This window comes from Thermobia domestica, chromosome 6 (assembly GCF_964235325.1).
Source record: "Thermobia domestica chromosome 6, izTheDome1.hap1.1, whole genome shotgun sequence".
NCBI lineage: Eukaryota > Metazoa > Arthropoda > Insecta > Zygentoma > Lepismatidae > Thermobia > Thermobia domestica.
Window position 1 is genome coordinate 51662819 of NC_137459.1, and position 13995 is coordinate 51676813.

Sequence of the window (13995 nt, forward strand, 5' to 3'; positions counted from 1 at the left end):
TGGCGCCACAAATGGTAGCCAATTGTCGCCATATGCACATCTGCACAGTAACTCCGTGCAAAAAAAAAAAATGGTTGATTGTGAAATCCCGTGGCATGATGCAGCTACTTTCCATTTATAGCAAACAAGAGATTCTTAATTAGATTTTGTAATTGTTACCATTGTTACAACGTTGTATTCATAGTCTAATAACTGAGTTGAAAGAAGAAAAAATAGTTTTAAATTAGATTCAAACACTCACATAATTAGGTTAGAATTAAGTGGATATTTAAAGTGCAGGATTTGTAGCTTTATATCATTAAAAAATTCGATTTTTTTCACAATCAATAGTTGCTGATACGAACCGCCGAGTGCGGCCATAACTTAGGGATTAGGCGCCTCAAGGCACTTATATTTAAATATTTGTCTTTCAGTTTAACGTCCCACGATTATGTCCTTTAGGCTAAAAGAGACGGGTAATTAAGGCAAATGAATGAATGATAGAATAATTGGCGGAATGAGAACGTGGGAGGAAATGAGAGTGTCTCGAGAAAACCCACGGTCACGATGTTGTCCACCACAAACTTGCTTGGCCGAAGATTGAAACAGTAACACCACACAGCAAAGGCAGGCGCTCTATCACTGAGCCACTGTGGCCCAATACTTGTATTTAAGAAATAAGAAAAATATTTAGAATAAATTAGAACCAGTTACAACTTATTTAGGATCATTCCATGTCAAATCACCTTAATTTAAAAAAAAAAAACATGACCGTGCGTCAATATCTCAGATTCCCTTTAAAATTTTTTCATACATTAATACCAATGAAATTATGCTAAATTATTTTTTTACTTTATTTATTTATTTATTTTTATTTATTTATTTATTTATTTATTATTTTTTTTTTGATGAGAAATGGGCCGGGGAGAGTTTTTTGAAAAATGTCAATTGCAAAATGAAGCAATTGAATTTTTGCTTCAATTTCACTTTCCGGCACTCAGCATCATGGAACTAAAATTACAATAATTTCCTTATTTTTGAATTTATTGGGCTCATCCAGGTGTCAAATGAAAGCTTAATTTTTGCTCTTTTAGTAGATTTTAAGTAACCTTGCAAAACGTTAAACTGTCAAACATTAATGGGCATACAAAGCTTTTTTTTTTTTTTTTTACAAATTGTGCCGTTACTCGAAAGTTACAACTATGAAACTTTTGAAACTTTTTTGTACATTCATCTTAACACGTATATGGTATGGTTAAAACTAAAGATGGTGTGTTTTTTGTATTTTTGTAATTATTATTTTTTATTTACGGAAATATACAGTTTTAAGTTTAGTTACAAATTGTGTCATTGCTCGTAAGTTGCAACTATGAAACTTTTTGAAACTTTTTAAATAGAATCATCTTAGCACATACATGATATCGTTAAAAAATAAAAAGGATGGTTTTGGTATTTTTGCAATTATTATTATTATTATTATTATTATTATTATTATTATTATTATTATTATTATTATTATTATTATTATTATTATTATTATTTGTGTTTTAAATGTACAGAAATATACAGATTTACTGATGTTAGCAAATTATGCCTTTTCTCTGAAGTAGTGATGGCTATTTCTGGAATTTTTACTTTCCGGATTCCGGAAAGTAAAATCGGAAATAAATTCGGAATTCGGAAAAACTTCGATTTCGAAAAAAATCCGGAAAGTGAAATTTCTGATTTTGGAAAATTTTGGCCATTCCTACTCTGAAGTGACAACTGTCACACTTTAAAACGTTTTAAATAATCATTTTAGTAAATATTAAGCATGCTTAAAAATAGAACTGGTGTAATGTGTAGTTTTGGTATTACCATAATATATATATTTTTTGTACTTTAACTATGACTTTCAACTTTTTTTCCCAATTGTACCATCGCTTACAACTATCAAACTTTTGTAACTTTTTATAGGATAGTTTTGCATTTACTAAGTATGATTAAATAACAAAAAGGGGTACATTTTGTAATAATCTTGCGGTTTTGTGAATGGAAAATATAGGCCTAGCAATGTAAGGGGTTGAGTGATTATTACAAGCCCTATCAACAGAAATAAGAAATAATAGACTAATGTACGTAGATGAAAACAATAAACACACATACCAGTAATACTTCTTAGAATTTCATAGATTGACATAGTACAAAATGTTGTGTCCTATATTTCACAGCTCATTCTTTTCATTGATGATATGATGTCTTCTTTTAAGAGATGGAACAGGAACTTTCCAGATGATATTTTCAAAATTTATCGAACAAAAGTCTTCGTTTTCGGGCCAGTAGAATATAGAAGGCCCAGAGCGATTCATGAATTGCACTCTGACTTGCAAAAATAATAATTACAAAAATACCAAAAGCACACTTTTTATTTTTTAACCATATCATGTATGTGTTAAAATGATCCTATAAAAAAGTTTCAAGAGTTTCACAGTTCTAATTTACGAGCAATGACACAATTTCTAACAAAACTTAAAACTGTATATTTCCGTAAATAAGAAATAATAATTAAAAATACAAAAAACACCATCTTTATTTTTAACCATACCATGTACGTGTTAAAATGAATGTACAAAAAAGTTTCAAAAGTTTCAAAAGTTCTCATCCAAAAAATCGAAAAAAAAAATAAATTAGCATAATTTTATTGGTATTTATGTATGAAAAAATTTTGAAGAGAATCTGAGACATTGAAGCGCAATGCTCTAGGTGGTTTGACATGGAATGACCCTTTATTGACCCTTTATTGGACCTCAAATGAATCAATTCACTTTCGAAGTGCACATAGTTATATTTTTTCTGGGTTTCCATTTATATATCTATACACTATATTGCTTTGATCTCTTCATTTCTCGCTTCTGACAAAGTATCTATATATATTTCTATATTTATATCCGAAATAAATTCACAATATTCCAAGCTGATAACAACACAAAACGAGACAATGTATCGACTTCATGGAATCTATTTTCACGCTACGATCAACACATCAAAAATTAAAAAAAAAAACTAAAGAGAGAGCGATAGAGAGAGAGAGAGAGAGAGGTGAGAGAAAATGAAAATTCATAACTTTACAAAACCGTCTCTCTCAAATCACACCAATTGGTTTCGTTAATTAACGTCTTCCACATTCCAATCCCAAATGGCAAAATTACGATACATATTTTTTTTTTTTTTTTTGCAACAGACATTAGTGGAACCTCTCATTTAGTACTAAATAAAATGTCATTGATTTTGCGGATAAATATTTTGCTTTTATCGGAAAGCCAATACTTTTTTGTCACATAATATAATTGTTGTTCTCATAATTCAGAAAGAGGTTTGGTAGATCGCTTTTCAATGCGGGAAACAAACTCGCATAAAATTTCTATATTTCCATTGAATTTAATATACGCTTCCCTCTCTGGAAGCTTAATTTCTCACCATTTCATTGAATTTAGAATTCTGTTCCACTATTTTCAGCATAAGCGTTACATCGATTTGGTGTAGCCGTTGTAAAAAAAAAAATGACTATTTCGTTGGTATTTATGTGAGATACTCGCTTATTTCTCAGATAATGGATGTGCGTTTGTTGCGTGTGTGTGCAAGAGAGTGAAAATGTAAAAAAGGAAACTGTAATAACTTCTAAAATAGTTTATAATCCGACGTTTATTGAGTATGCTTCCTTCACATAAAGAACGTGGTGAGTCAGAGCAGATGATACTCGTTTCATAGTGACTAGTGAAGGAAAACACGTTTAAATTTCTAGTGGTTTATTTAAAATCAATGCTTTCTTAAGACAGGTTAACGTGTGTTAAATTTGAATAGATATTAACTTTGACCTATTGTCTTTCACCTATTATCTTAATTTATAATTCTTGCAGTAAAATTAAAATATAAAAAATAGCCAATTATGTATCTATTTTATCAATTATCTCAGTTCATTTACTTTAAAAATATATTTGTTACAGGGTGAGCCAAAATGATATTTCCGATTTTTTTTTCATTTATTATTCGAACAGTAGTTTCTTTTTGGCAATATAACTTGTTTTCTGGAATAGAATCTCAAAGAGTGTTTTTCTCTCTATTGCAGAGGCGTGGTTACGTAGACTTCCACTAGGAGGCAGTTTATTCGATGTGAGCAATATGGCTTCCACAGACCAGCAGAAATATTTCAGTGTGCTTGAAATGGCTAATCTCACTCCATGTGTCTTCTTTCTCTGGGGTTTCGTCAAAGATCAGGTATTTGTGCCGCCTTGCTACATCTGTGGTTGAATTGCGTGAGCACATCACTGCATCTGTGGCTAATATCCACCCTGACATGCTAGGAAGAGTTTGGCAAAAACTTCATTATAAACTGGATGTGTGTCGAGTAACTCGTGGATCGCCTATTGAACATTTATAATATGTTAGAAAAAACATTTTGAGTTGATCAATCAGCGTGTGTAACCTCTGTTTACATATGAGTTAAATAAAAGCAAAATCAAAACAATCATTGAAATCGGGAACATCATTTTCACTCGCCCTATACAGAAATGAAACTGATCTCTTTTTTTATTTGAATGACGGTAAAACGGCTTAACCGATTGACATATTCTTGGATATAGTTATCACTTACCCAGAACTGTATTTTTATCATACTACTTTAATTAAAATGCGTATTCTAAAGGAAGACTTATGAAAGGGGTAATTTCTATAATTTCTTTCATCACATTGAAAACGGTGTTCCCTGTTGTTTGTGGTCAAAACACGAGGAAACGGTTCAAGAGCTTTAAATAAATTTTGTAACATAATAAGTAACATCTCTGAGCTGGATTTCTACCACGTTACTATAATTACTTTTTTTTCGCCCGTCGCGTCGTGGATTTGAACGAAATCGCAGACTCTCATGTTGGGGGCCCTGGTGACCTTCATAATTATTACAGGGACATGTGTGATACGTCGTTGGAAAGTGTATGGAACATAAATTTTAACGAGGTAACATTTGTGTAATTCCCGCCTTATTTGTAGGAGAAGAAGAAGAAGAAACAAAAAGATGCTAAAAATATGAAAAAAAAATAGAATATGGGGGACCTGACAACCTTTGCAGTTACCCTGCGCTGACAAAATGATGTTAATGTGCAGGCAACACACTTGTGACAATATTATAAAAATGGTAGGCACAAGTGTAATAAAAAAGCAAGATGAAAATTCAAAACGAAATTTCTTAGAAACGCCCTGTATATCATTTTTGATGGGTTGTTGCAGACTTTCGCGTTGGCTACCCTGGTGCCGAACTAACAATCACAGAGTCATGATACATTGTTGAAAATCTTATGGAACACAGATTCCAACGGGGTAATATTTGTGCATTTCTCGCCTTATTCGTAGAAGAAGAAAAAATGCCTAAAAATAGAATTTGTGGTCCCTGGCAACCCTTGCAGCCACCACTCGCTGACAAATATGTAGGCAACATACGTGTGACAGCAATATAAAAATGGTATAAACGATAATGGAATATAGAAGAAAAGCGTAATGAATTCATTTTATGTAGGAAATATTCTTTTTTAAAAAAAATGTTACTTGTAGAGGAAAAATTCGTTGAATTTGACTTTTACCCCTCCCCTATCATACTACCGCGTTATATGCACATCCTTTTTGCTGCATACATCGTGTACACCAACAAGAATTATGTTTCTAAAGGTAACCAAGAAAGCTCTGTCGCTTTTTCCTGAGCACGGTTCAACTGCTGATAGTACATAGCTACATTGATGCACTGACAAACTGGAAGCAGCTCCCGATGCACAATGCCGCGAGCAGTCCACCAAACACACAGGAGAACCCTCTTTTGGTGCTGTGCTGGTTTCGGCTGCTTTGGAACCTGTTCATGGGAAGGTAAACAATGATTACGGCACCATGGAGCTTTGTACAAAACCACTTCTCATCACATATCAACACCCTGTCCAGAAATGGCTCTTTCCTCAGACGAGACAGCATATAAGTACAGGTGTCTGCTCGCGTTAACTTCTGGCCTTAGTCAAACCCATCGACCCAACTTGTAGTGCTTCACAAGATAATGAATATTCTGCCGAATGGTTTCTCCACTCCTACTGAATTGTAGACCCATTTCCTCACATGTCTGGCCACTGTTCGCCTCAATTGCTGACTGAAGATCTTCAATTTGTACATATGTTGGTCTTCCGGTACGTGGTGCGTCTTCGAGTGTTTCGTCACCGTCCTTAAACTTGTTAAACCACCGCTGCACTGTCCGTGTAGTCTCCACACTTTCACCAAAGGCCTGGCATACCTTCCTCCCCGCTGCAGCGGCGTTTAACCTCAGTTTGAACTCGTACAGCATACACGCCCTTATGACTCTCTGTGGAGGTCCCATGTTCACTCTCCCCTTACGCAAGTTCACGGTGTAACTGAATTGAAGCAACCAGGTAGTATGTTGGAAATACCCACACCAAAAACTGACCTTCACCTTATCTCCATTCGCGTTCAAATCACGGTGTGAGGGCGGCCAATTGAACACAGACCTCCACAAAAAAAGCGACAGAACTTTCTTGGTTAACTTTATAGAACAATTCAGCGAAAAGTTATCTTGCCTTTTATGGAACCGTCCTGAAAATAAATATAATTTACGTCAAGAAACTGAGACTCGAAAAATTGTCCAATTTTGCCCTCCTCCCCCATATAAGCAACAAGTACTCATACAGGGTATTACATGTAGTGTACACCTTCATTAATTTACACAGCGATTTTTATGAGTGTTCCCCAAGAAGGGCAATGGGCCCAAAAATATCCTGATGAACAAATAAACAAACACCAACTTTTATCCTCTCCCGTCCACCGTGGTGCGAACCCACATACATACCACATGCGAACCCAAGTTCAATATTTCTAAAAAAAAATCGTTATCTCTTAAGGCCATCAAGTTAGGAGGAACAAACTTGGCATATAAACTCTACATTAAAAATAATGTGAAACATGTCTCATCGTTTTTGACCATTTTCTGCTTTAAGCGAGGAAGGACGATATTTTATATAATTTCTTTCTTCACATTAATATCGACGCTGTCTGTTGTTTGTGACCTCATCATTGAGTACAGTTTACCACTGTGAAGTGAAGTTTTGAACATACGAGGTGTGTTCAAAAGTATCGATCCTTATTTTTTCCCCACGTAAACCAATGAAGCGCGGGATACTTTCTTCAGTGTAGATGTAAAGGGGACACTCATGCGCAGTCGTGAAAATTTCCCGCCCGCAAAAACCATCAGTCGCTGTCAGTCGGCCAACAAGTGAAGACGTGTAGTGAGCGGTCGTCGGGTTTCTTTTTTCTTTTCTTTTTTCTTTTTTTTCTTTTCTTTTTTTTGTAAAATGATAGAATAACATCAGCAGTTATATTGCATCATTTTCTTTTCAAAAGCTTGGCGATATCCAAGTGGAAACCATTCAATCGGATTTGTACATTCAATTTTAAACGAGAATTTGGGCATGAGAAGAGTCTTCGCAAAATTTGATTCAGGCCAAACCCAACATTCCTGTGTGTCGTCAGGCTCCCTACTCACCCGACATGGCTCCATGTGACTTTTCGTCATTTCCTAAACCAGGGGGTTTCAAACTTTTCAAACTTCAAACCACCAAAATCTGAACGAGCCTCCCCTGTCAAAAATGAAATTTGTCAACATAAGTCATAAATACATGTGTCGCTAAAAGTAAGACTATCACTATGATAAACTATTTCATTCCTTAATTAGTAATGAAAATATCTTATTAACACGGGTAATCTACATTGTACACAATGACTACGCCTTTTAATGTTATTTAGCCGGTGTTAGTAATTATAAATTGTGGTAAGTCAGATATTTAGCTAAAACTGAAAAATACGAGCAGCGAGGGGGTTTAAATAATAAAAACTGACACATTTAAATGTTGAACAAAGTGAATGGGATGTATGAGCTTGTTTTAAGTTACACAATTTGTTAAATTCGTCACATATTTTGAAATGGCAAGACGCATCTCTTTCTGGAGATTATTTTTCACCTATATTTGGATTTGATCACCGTCATGACTGAAAATCCGGTTTCGCAAAGATAAGAAGTTGGAAAAGGAAGATGCACTCGCAAGGCCTGATCTTATGTGGAACAGGTGATACAAAGGCTTATTACACTATGTATTACTAAAGAAGAAGGGTGCAGACTTAAGTACACGTGTTGCATTATAAATATGTTCCTTTGTAGGATATTTTCTTTAAAATCCTTGCGCCTCCCCAGGAAGGCGCGCCGCACAGTTTGAAAACCCCTGTCCTAAAGTGAAAATACCACTAAAACGAACTCGATTTGAGTCAAGAGAAGACAACATGCGGAAATCGACGACACGGTTGCTCACCATTCTAAAAAATGCGTTTCAGAAGTATTTTCAACAATGGCGGGAGCGTTGGAAGTAGGGATGGTATCGAGACGAGACGATACGAGACTTTGTACAGTCTCGGTCTCGTCTCGGTTTAAAAATAGCTGTCTCGGTCTCGGTCTCGTCTCGAGTCAAAAATCGCCGTCTCGGTCTCGGTCTCGTCTCGGTCAACAAATGCTTGTCTCGATCTCGGTCTCGGTCTCGAGGGCCAAATCTCGGTCTCGTCTCGATCTCGTCTCGAAAGTCTCGAAATAAAAAGGTGAAATTAAAATTGTAAAAGCATTATTATTGTAAAGTCTGTCGTTTCTGCTTCTTATTTTTGGCCTTATTCTTGACTTAGAATTATAGTATGGTGTACTTCTTCAGAGTTAATTTGCTAACGCTGATGCCTTCCATGCGTGTGTTCTAGTTTCAATCACCAGTGGGTATATCATATCTGGAATAAAATTCTAATAGTAACCCATATTTCACTTTCAGCAATAGACTTTCTCATATGGCCTCAGTACTGCCTATACAATTAAACTCTATTAAATTAACTTCAGTACTATACAGTAATTTATTTCCTTAGAATCCTTCAATACATTCTAACGGATAACGCAACACATAGCAGCATGAATGTATTTAATCGTACCAAAATTGAAATTTTACAATTTCTCATTTATTATCCAATACATTCTGTTTTGACTGTCATTTTAAAAACATAATATAACGTTCATTATCTGAACAAATAGGGTAAATTATTACTACAATATATTTTGTTTAAAATTGATCAAATGCTTTATTACCGTTTCACATCTACGTGTTTAATTGACACCTTATAACACGAAATTCCTGAACTTTGTGGTGGGAGCTACGGCACTCATCTTTTCTATGTGTGGCCTTGGGTTGCATCATGAAACAAGTTAGATTCAAAGTCAGATGTTTCGCATAGTTCGCGTCTAAATTTAAGTACATTCTGTTTCGTATACAAGTTCCTAAAGTTGTAATGCATTACATACGCATACACTGAGAAAAATCCATTATCCGGACAGCGGTATATTGTACAAATACAAAGATTCGTTATGTTTACTAAGGAAATCTGTACGGAGCGTACTTTATCCATATGCTACACAGCTACTGCCTTTAACGCGCTTGGATGTTATATCATGTCGCTGCAGGATGTCTGACATCTAACAATCTTCCGTATTTTATATACGTATACGTATGTTAAATACTTCAGCTATATGTTAAATACGTCCATCTGTGTGTGAGATCCAGGCCGCCTATAGACACCTCTTTCTTTCGCCATGGCTGACGTCATTGAACTACCGTCTTTTGCTTGCGAAACGAGGTTGTTTACAAACGGAAAAGAAGAGAGGAAGCAAACAAATGCTTGGGTAAGTACACTAGTTAACTATTACTTTAGTTAAATATTCCATTAATTATATATTCTTTTAGTGTAACTTGCTTTAATATAGTACTAAGTAAGTAATGTAGTTTATGAATACAATTCTTACTATTGTAAAACTCGTTAATGATTGAGGACAATGGAATGGGTGAATCTGAATTTTGAGAAATCTTTGAATATTAATGTTTTGAAACATTTTACATTTCAAGGTAGCAAAATGAATGTTATGTGTTTATTCATTCCGTTTTATATGTGACGATTTATTACTTGGTGCAGATTTACTACAGGGCTGCTTAACATAATTGCTAATAAACCGTTTTCAGCGCGAAAATTCCCTTGTGTAGTGAAGATTTAGGATTTAGATTTCTGGGCTTTCGGCATCAATGGCCTTGTTAGCCCGTCGCATATGAGGGATGACTTCCCTCGGTGATCACACTATCCGGGGAAAGGAAGGGAAGAATGGATTGGGGAAAAATGGGGCCGCGGTGGCTCAGTGGTAGAGCGTTCACCTCTGGTGCTTGGGGTCCCGGGTTCGATCCCAGCTCCCGCCAAGTGAACTTTGTGGTGGACAAACACCGTGTGCGTGGGTTTTCTCGGGGTTCTCCCGTTTCCTCCCACTTTCTTCATTCCACCATTTCATACATTACTCATCATCACCGTCTCCTTTAGCCTAACCGGCATAACCGTGGGACGTAAAACTCAAAGGTTTCATTTTCATTTTTGGATTTGGGAAGGAAGAAAACGGCCTGGGACCTATATGTTAGGTACCACTCCGGCATTTGCCTGCTGTGAATGAGGAAAAGCCAAGGAAACCTCATTCAGGATGGCTGGACTTAAAATCTTTTGATACTTTTTCGACCGAGTTCCCCCACCGGGATCAAACCCGGGACCGTTCGCACCGAAGGCGAGAGCGTTAGCGAATACGCTACGCGGGGCCACTAGTGTAGTTTAGAAAACTCATTTTTACTAGGATATTTGCAAGATTTTTTTTTCTTTTAGTTTAACGCCCCATGATTGTACATCAATGTAAGAGAGAAGGTGACGATGAGATACATGATAATGGTGGAATCAAGAAAATGTAAGGAAACTGGAAAGTCTTAAGAATAACCACACCTACAGTGTTCACCAAAAGCCTATTTGTCGGGAGCAGGAATCGAACCAGGGACCTACCGCGTCAGAGGTAAGCGCTCTCAGAGCTTTCTTTTGTTTAAAGAACTTGTTTACAATGAAATATATATATATATATATATATATATATATATATATATATATATATATATATATATATATATATATATATATATATATTACGAAGATATTGACATATTTTACAGCCTTACTGAAATTTAAAAAAAAAAAGTAGTCAGGGAGAGCTTACTTGTCAGGTTTTTATTTTTTAATTTAATTTATTTTTATTTATTTATTTTTGCTTTGTTATGTTCCCTAGTTAATTAATGTTTGGGTTACTGAAAATTAAAACCTTTTTAGTATTATTGTTGTGTCATCACTTTGGAACCAAAACGTTAGATTTTTTTCTTGTGTTTTCATATAGGAAGTTGGTGAGTTTGTGCCTTAGCACTGGTTTGGTTTCTAGAACGTAATTGAAGGTCATGTTGAGTTGAGTCTTGGTGGGTTTGAGTTCGTGAAGTGTCAGGCACTGCTTGTGCCCCTGTCTTCTGTTTGTGATGTTTCCTGGCTTTGGGCTGTGACGTATTTATGTTGAGGAGTACCAACGCAGGCCGCGTGATATACAGGTAGCTACAACACAGCTTCAACAGTTACGAGTGCCAGGTCTTTGAATTTCAGCTTTCGTTACGGCGTGACTAATGCAGTATAGTGCTAGGTTGAAATTCTATGGGTGGTAAAAACGGTATGGTAAGAAATACAACGTAATTGTTATTAGTTTAATTAGTGTTTCTTCATAGTATTGTTTCACTATTTCTAGAAGGAATTAAGTATTAACGAAGTAATGAATAAGCAAAAGCACACATTGATTGACGTTTACTATTTCTCATACTCCATTGAGAATGTTTTGATCCTCAGTTGCGCAAACATCCAGTGTGCGTTTATTTTCTTTCTTTTTTGGGGGGTTTACACTGCCTCACAAATGAGCTCCCTCGTGGCTAAGTGGTTAGTGAACACGCCTTTGGCGTGGGACACCCGGGTTCGATTCCCGGCCGGGGGCCGCGGTGGCTCAGTGGTAGAGCGTTCACCTCTGGTGCTTGGGGTCCCGGATTCGATCCTAGCCCCGCCAAGTGAACCTTGTGGTGGACAAACACCGTGTGCGTGGGTTTTCTCGGGGTTCTCCCATTTCCTCCCACTTACTTCATTCCACCATTTAATTCATTGCTCATCATCAGCGTCTCCCTTAGCCTAACCGGCATAACTGTGGGACGTAAAACTCAAAGGTTTCATTTCATTTTTTCTTAATCTCTTGCACCGACCGACCGATCTCGATCAAATTTCCAACGTAGATGCGGTTCTGGCCTGGGAGTGTTTTTAGCTATTTACTTTGACAGTAGAACTTAGGGGAGGGGGAGGAGGGGGACAGAAAAAATAAATGATTTAATTTATTTTGAAGTGTAAAAGTGCGAGCGTTTTCTTCTCTCTCTCTCTCTCTCTCTCTCTCTCTCTCTCTCTCTGTCTCTCTCTCTCTCTCTTCACTTCTCCAGTCTCCTCTCACTTTTAGGGCCGCGGTGGCTCAGTGGTAGAGCGTTCACCTCTGGTGCTTGGGGTCACGGATTCGATCCTAGCCCCGCCAAGTGAACCTTGTGGTGGACAAACACCGTGTGCGTGGGTTTTCTCGGGGTTCTCCCATTTCCTCCCACTTACTTCATTCCACCATCTCATTCATTTCTCATAATCACCGTCTCCTTTAGCCTAACCGGCATAACCGTGGGACGTAAAACTCAAAGATTTCATTTCATTTTTTCCTCTCACTTTGATTTCATGATTTCGCACTCTGATGAAAAGTATTAAATACCGCCAGGAAAAGTACTAATATATAACCTCTCTTTTAGGCGCCCCTCCAACCACGCGCCCGGGACACGTGCTTTGCTTGCTCGCCCATAGCTGCGGCTCTGTGAGCTACATAAGTAACATACAATGCTTACGTAATACTTTGGGTCATAAGTACTATTAAGAAAGGAAGAATTGCATTTTTTTTACTTTGGGAAAGGAGCTACTATGGGATTAAAGATAAGGTAGGAAAGGCAACACATTCCAGTCTATGCTTTCACCCAGCAGACATATTGTTTTTAACCAAAAAAATGTGACTTTTGGAATCTTGTACTTAGGTTCACAGCGGAAGCGACGAAATAACTTGAATCATCCATTGTAGCTCTCCCCGCAGCCAGTTTCTAAAATGTTGACAATAAGTTTGCGAAACGAGAGGTGACGACTCCAATTTTGGGTGAAAAGTCGCTATAAGAAATAATCGAGAAATTCATTGTCTATAAGCATTGTAAAAGTTGTAGATGTAAACTAAACAATATGTTCTACTCACTGGTGTAAATCCCGGGGGGGGGGGATGACAGATACATGTCCCCTCCAATCTTGGAACTGAGGGGGACTTCTCCCAAATAATCCGATTTGAAATGTGTTTTTTGGGAGAAATTTGATGATTTTTGTCCGATTGCTACAAAGGAACGTGAGATGTCCCCCAGAATAAGCCTCAAATCTGCAGCCTCCTAACGCTAAAGACAACTCTGATCCTCCACAACATTGTTTTTCAACTTCATAAGTATTTTGGACATCGCCAAAAAAATATGGTAACGGTCTTACCCTCCCCTCCCCCCCCTTAATGTTGAAGACAGATTTGCGCCGCTGGTTCTATTCACATCTTTGTAAACAGGGCGCAACCAATCCTTTAATTCAGGGATCATTTCAGGTTGTTTCGGGTACTTTTGTTCATGTTGTGGTCAAAATAGTTCCGAAATAATTAACACTACAGTACTTACGTTAAGCAATTTTTTGTAAAAGAAAAAGTGCAGAATAATTAAAAGACCCCAGAGGACAAATATAACAAACAATTTCTTCGCCTTTTTTCACGCATCTATAGCTAATCTTGTTGCTATCGGTAATGATGTATTACGTGTGTCTCTCAACGGAAACTCTGCGAACTAAAGGACATCAAGTTTGTAGTTATTCTTTGTTAGAGGGCAAGGGTAACATAACAATGCAGGATTGTGGAGTAGTGAGTACGCTGTATTTCCAAACTCTTCATCA